This window comes from Chionomys nivalis, chromosome 6, assembly GCF_950005125.1.
Source record: "Chionomys nivalis chromosome 6, mChiNiv1.1, whole genome shotgun sequence".
Taxonomy (NCBI): Eukaryota; Metazoa; Chordata; class Mammalia; order Rodentia; family Cricetidae; genus Chionomys; species Chionomys nivalis.
The window spans coordinates 3662575-3669677 of record NC_080091.1 but is presented as its reverse complement, the minus strand read 5'-3'; positions in this window follow the sequence as shown (position 1 = coordinate 3669677).

The following is a 7103-nucleotide window of genomic DNA, read 5'->3' as shown; positions in this document are numbered from 1 at the left end:
TGGTTTAACATATGAATATCTATCAATGTAACCCATCACATAAATAAACTGAAAGAAAATAAATACATATGCTCATTTCATTAGATGCTGAAAAAGCATTTGACAAAATTCAACACCCCTCATGATGAAGGTCTTAAAAAAATTAGAGATACAAGAATTATATCTACATATAATAAAAGCAATATACAGAAAGCCAAGACCTAACATCAATTAAACTGAGAGAAACTCAAAGTGATTCTACTAAAATCAGGAACAAGACAAGGCTGTCCACTCTCTTCATATCTCAGCAACATAGTGTTTGACGTTTTAGCAATAACAATAAGAAAACATAAGAAGATCAAGGGGATTCAAATTGGAAAGGAAGAAGTCAAACTTTCATTATTTGCAGATGATATGATAGTGTACATAAGCGACCACAAAAACTCCAGCAAAGAACTCCTACAGCTGATAAACACTTTTAGTAGCATGGCAGCATACAAGATCAATTCCAAAAAATCAGTAGCCCTCCAATTAAAAACAGGATAAAGAAGCTTAGAGGAAAACCAGAGAAGCATCACCTTTCACAATAGCCACAAATAACATAAAATTTCTCTGTTTAACACTAACCAAAGAAGTGAAAGACCCATTTGACAATAACTTTAAGGCTTTGAAGACAGATATTGAAGAAGATACCAGAAAATGGAAAGATCTCCCATGCTCTTGGATTGGCAGGATCAAAATAGTAAAAATGGCAACTCTACCACAGCAATCTATAGATTCAATGCAATCCCTACCAAAATCCCAACAAAATTCTTCACAGCCCTTGAAAAAACAATAATCAACTATATTTGGTAAAACAAAAAACCCAGGATAACCAAAACAATCCTATACAATAAATGAATTTCCGGGAGCATTTCAATCCCTGACATCAACTCTATTACAGAGCTACAGTAATGAAAATAGCTTGGTATTGGCATAAAAACAGAGATATTGACCAATGGAATCAAATCGAAGACCTGGATTAAACCACACAGCTATGAACAACTGATTTTTGAAAAAGAAGCTAAAAGTATACAATGGAAGAAATAAAGCATATTTAACAAATGGTATAGGCATAACTGGATGTCAACCTGTAGAAGAATGAAAATAGATCCATATCTATCACCATGCACTAAACACAAATCCAAATGGATTAAAGACCTCAATATAAATCTGACCACACTGAACCTGATAGAAGAGAAAGTGGGAAGTAGCCTGCAAGGCATGGGCACAGGAGACCACTTCCTAAATATAACTGCAGTAGCACAGACAATAAGAGCAACAATTAATAAATGAGACCTCCTGAAACTGAGAAGCTTCTGTAAAGCAAAGGACACAGTCACTAAGACAAAAAGGGAGATCTTCACCAACCCCACAGCAGACAAAGGTCTCATCTCCAAAATATATAAAGAACTTAAAAAACTAGGCACTAAATTTCTAAATAGCCCAATTAATAATGGGGTATGTAACTGAACAGAGAATTCTGAAGAGAAGAATTTCAAATGGCCAAAAGACACTTAAGGACATATTAAATTAGGTATCAGGAAAATGCAAATCAAAACAACTTTGAGATACCATCTTACACCTGTCAGAATTGCTAAGATCAAAAATACCAATGTTAACCTATGCTAGAGAGGATGTGGTGTAAGGGGAACACTCATCCATTCCTGGTGGTAATGCAAACTTGTGCAACCACTTTGGAAATCAGTGTGGCAGTTTTTTAGAAAATTGGGTTTCAACCTACCTCAGAATCTAGCAATACCACTCTTGGGAATATACCCAAGTGATGCCCATTTATACTACAAAAGCATTTGTTCAAGTATATTCATAGCAGCATTATTTGTAATATCCAGAACCTGGAAACAACCTAGATGCCCCTCTATGGACAAATGGATAAAGTGTGACACATCTACACGTTAGAGTTCTACACAGCGGTTAAAAAAAAAAAAATGACATCTTGAATTTTGCATGCAAATGGATGGAAGTAGAAAACACTATCTTGAGTGAGATAACCAAACCCCAAAGATGAATATGGTTTGTACTCACTTATTAGTAGTTGATTCTTGCCATAAACAAAGGACATTGAGCCTATAGTTCATGATCCTAGAGAAGCCAAGTAATAAGGTGAAACCAAAGAAAAACATATATAGTACCTCCTGGAAGTCAGAAGCAGACAAGATCAACAGGCAAAAGCTGGGAGCATGGGGGTGGGGGTAGTTGGGGAGGGGGTAAAGGAAGAGGGGGAGAGAGAAGGGAGAAGGGGAGGATTGGGGAGAGCTTGGGGAATTGGGATGGTTGAGATGGATGAAGGATGGATATGGGAGCAGGGGAGAAGATATCTTAACTAAGGGAGCCATTTTGGATTTGGCAAGAGGCTTGGCTCTGGGCACTGGAGGAAAGGGTACCTGAACTGGCCTTTTCCTCTAGTCAGACTGATGACTATCTTGAATGTCACCATAGAACCTTCATCCAGAAATGGATGGAGGTAGAGACAGTAACCCACATCAGAGCACTAGACTGAGATCCCAAGGTCCAGTTGAAGAACAGAAGAAGATAGAATATGAACAAGGAAGTCGGGACCATGAGGGGCTGTTTGATTCAATGAGACAGTGTGCCTGAGCTAATGGGAGCTCACTAACTTCAACTGGACTGGGAATGAATGAGCATGGGATCAAACTGGACACTCTAAATGTGGTTAACAATCAGAGCAGACTTTGAAGCCAATGATAATGGCACTGGGATTTGTCTCTACTGCACGTACTAGTTTTTTTGGGGGGGATCCTATTCTCATTAAATGCAAACCTTCCTAAGCCTGGATGTGGGGGGAGGGCCTTGGACTTCCCACAGGGCAGGGTATCATGCCCTCTCTTAGGACTGGAGGGGTTTGGGGAGGGTGTGGGGGGTAGCGGGATGGAAGTGGGAGGAGGGGAGAAAGTGGGTATTTGATTGGTATCATTTATAAAGTAATAAAAAGAAATAAATTTTTTAAAAAACTAAAAAAAGAAGATACAAATCAGAAATGAAGAAGTCAAAGTATTATTATTTCAGATGAATTTATAGTACACACAAATGTCCCAAAAAATTCCACTGGTGAAATCCTACAGTTGATAAACACTTTCAGACAAGTAGCTTAATACAAAATTAACTCATAAAAATTAGTAGCCCTCCTATATAAAAAAACAAACAGACTGAGAAAGGAATCATAGAAACAGCACTTTTCACAATAGCTTCAACTTATCCAAAATAATTTGGGATAACTCTGTCCAAGCAATTAAAAGATTTGGTGATAAAAACCTCACGTCTTTGAACAAAGAAGTTGAAGAAGATAGCAGAAGATGGAAAGATCTCCTATGCTCATGGATCAGTAGAATTAACAGTAAAAATGGCCATTCCACTGCAAATAATCTATATATTCAGTAAAATCCCCATCAAGATTCCAACACAATTCTTTACAGACTTTTAAAGAACAGTACTCAACTTCACATAGAAAAATTAAAAACCAAGGATAGCCAAAACAATCCTAACGAATAAAACAACTTCCAGAGGTATCACCATTCCTGACTTCAAGCTCTACTACAGAGCTGCAGTAAAAAAAAAAGTCACATGGTATTGGCATAAATGCAGACATATTGATCAATGCAGTTGAATCAATGACCTAGACATAAATCCAAACACTTATGGACACATGATTTTTTTATAAATGTCTTAGATAGGGTTTCTATTGCTGTGATGAAACACCCTGACCAAAAGGAAGGTGGGGAGGAGAGGGTTTAATAGGCTTTTCCTCAGCATTGCTCTTCATCCCTGAAGTCAAGACAGGATCTCAAACAGGGCAGGATCCCAGAGGCAGGAGGTAAGACACACAGGCCATGGAGGAGTGCTGTTTACTGGCTTGCTCTCCATGGCTTGTTCACCCCATGTTCTTATAGAACACAGGACCACTAGCCTAGGTATGGCACCACCAACCATGGGCTGGTCCCTTTCCAACTGATCACTAAGTGAGAAAATGCCTTACAGCTGGATCTCATCGAGGTGTTTCTTAAACTGAGGCTCCTTCCTCTAGTAACTTTAGCTTGTGTCAAGTGGACATACAAAACCAGCCAGTACAAAAAAGAAGCCAAAATTATACAATGGAAAAAAGACAATCTTCTACAAATAGTGTAACATGATGGCTTTCTTGAGGGATTTCTGTCCTACCAGGTTTCTGCAATCAAGTTCCAAAGAAAATCACACAGAGTTCTATATTAATTATAAACTGATTGACCCATTAGCTCAGGCTTCTTCTTAACTCTTATAACTTATATTAACCCATTATTTTTATCTATGTTAGCCACATCACTCAGTACCTTTTTCAGTGGAGCAGGTCACATCCTGCTTTTTCAGTGTCTGGATAGGACTGTGGGAAGAGCTTCCTTCTTCCATGAATACTCCTGTTCTCATTGCCCCTCCTCTACTTCCTGTCTGGTTGTCCCACCTATACTTCCTGCCTGACTACTGGCCAATCAGCGTTTATTTAAAGCATAATTGATAGAATACAATTGTCCTGCACCAAAATGGTGTTGGTAGGATGGGGGCTTTTCCTTTGTATGGTATTGACTATCTTTTACTGCCAGTAGTTAATAAAGAAGCTACTTTTAGCCAATGGATTAATAGAGTAAAGCCAGAAGGAAAATCTGAACAGAGATGTGCAGAGAGAGTAGGCAGAGTTGGGGAGATGCCATGTAGTTGCTGAAAGAGACAGAGGCCCCAGAACCTTAAAAGTAAACCACAAGCCTATATAAAATAATAGAAATGGGTTAATTTATGATATTAAATTATTGTTATATTAAATATTAATATTAATAAATAATAAATAATATTAAGAATTAGCCAGGAATATGCTACAAATTGGAGTACCAATGTGAGCTGACTGCATCCACATAAAACCTAAGAGAGGTTAAAAAAGAAATTCTAGAAAACTGGCAATCAACCTACCTCAGGATCCAGCAATTCCACTCTTGGGAATACACCCAAAAGATGTTCAATCATATTACAAGAGCATTTGTTCAACTATGTTCATAGCAGCATTATTCGTATTAGCCAGAACCTGGAAACAACCTAGATGCCCCTCAATGGAAGAATGGATAAAGAAAGTGTGGCACATTTGCACATTAGAGTTCTACTCAGCAGTAAAAATTAATGGCATCTTGAAATTTGCAGGCAAATGGACGGAATTAGAAAACATCATCCTGAGTGAGGTAACCCACTCCCCCCAAAATTAGTATGGTATGTACTCACTCATAAGTGGATACTAGTCATAAACAAAGGGCAGCGAGCCTATAGTTCAGGATCCTAGAGAAGCTAAGTAATAAGGTGAACCCAAAGAAAAACATATATACACCCACTTGGAAATTAGAATCAGACAAAAATTTGGGAGCAGGGTGGTGAGGAGTAGATGGGGGAGAAAGGGAGATTGAGGAGAACTTGAGGGAATAGGATAGTCGAGATGGAAGAAGGACAGATATGAGAGCAAGGAAAGAGATATCTTGATTGAGGGAGCCACTATGGAGTTAACAAGAAGCCAGTCTCTAGAAAAAGGCCTAAGAACCCACAGGGATGAACCCAGCTGAGACCCTAAGGAATAGAGGAGAGGGTGCCTGAACTGACCTTACCCTGTAGTCAGACTGATGATTATCTAAAATATCACCATAGAACCTTCACCCAACAACAGATGGGAACAGAGGCAATGACCCACATCTGAGTACTGGACTGAGTTCCCAAGATCCAGCTGAAGCACGGAGGGAGTGAGTATGAGCAAGGAATTCAAGATCATGAGGGGATCATCAACTGAGATAGTTTGCCTGAGCAAATGGGAGCTCACCAACTCCATCTGGAGTGGGAATGAACGAGCATGGGAACAACCCAGCCCCTCTGAAGGGGGTTGACAGCTGGGGCAGATGAGGGGCCACTGATAGTGACACTGGGATGTGTCTCTACTGCATATACCGGCTTCATGGGATCCTATTCTCTTTGGATGTAAGCCTTGCTCAACCTAGACGAAGTAGGGAGGGCCTTGGACTATCCACAGGGCGGGGTTCATGGCACTCACTTAGAGTTGGAGGGGGGATAATCTGTAGAGGGAGATGGAGGGGCCTGGGAGGAGGGGAGGGAGTTGAAATTTGGATTGATATTTTAAGTAATAAAAAAAAGAAAAAAGAAAAAAAAGAAATTCTAGACTTAAAACAGAGTGTAGTGCAGCTTCTTGGTAGCTGCATTTTTTTAAATGGGCTCTGTTTGCTAGCAGTGAGCAGGGGCACCTGATCCCTATAGGAATCTGGTGTACAGGACTTAGACTCAATCCTGACCCGGTCTCTAAGGAGAGGAGTGAGATGGGGTGTCCCTAATTGCCCCACCATGCTCTCTGGCCCAAGGAGCCTGCCCATTCCCAGACAGACACACACCTTGTCCTGGGATACAGCAAGGCCTGCCACCACTCCTGCTGCCCCTGGATGACCAGCAAGGCACCATGGGAGCATCTTTGGGCATATAGTAACATGGTCCATGAAGGGCCTCCGTGTTCTTAAGTAGACTTAGCATAAGCGTCCACCAAACACCAAGGAAGGCCACAGTGGCTATAAGGCCTCCATCTTGGGCTGTATACAGAACAACAAGGCCAGGTCTCTGTCCCCTAAGTCAATGCTGAGACTGGGCAGGTCCAACACAGTGCACTGGGCAAGAAGGCAGGTGCAGCAGGGCCATCTCACCAGGAGAGCTTAAAATCAACACTCAGGGCCAAGACCTTTGGTACAAAGTTTATAGCTCACCCTCCCATGAAGGTAACTTTAAGTGTTCTGAAATAGATGGGAACGGCAGACCTAGGCCCACTCCCAAAGCCTGGCTACACATGCGGTCCATGCGGGGGAGTGGAGGCCGGACTGGACAGCAAGCTTTGAGGGAGGGCCTTGAAGGACTCAGGCAGGAATCTTCTGCAGGCTTGAGAACAGGATTCAGACAAAAGTCACGTGTGTCTGTTCTTAGGCAGCCCAAGGTTTAGCAACCCTTTTCACACTTGTGATCCCTGACCCAGGCCAAGGAGAACCGCTCCA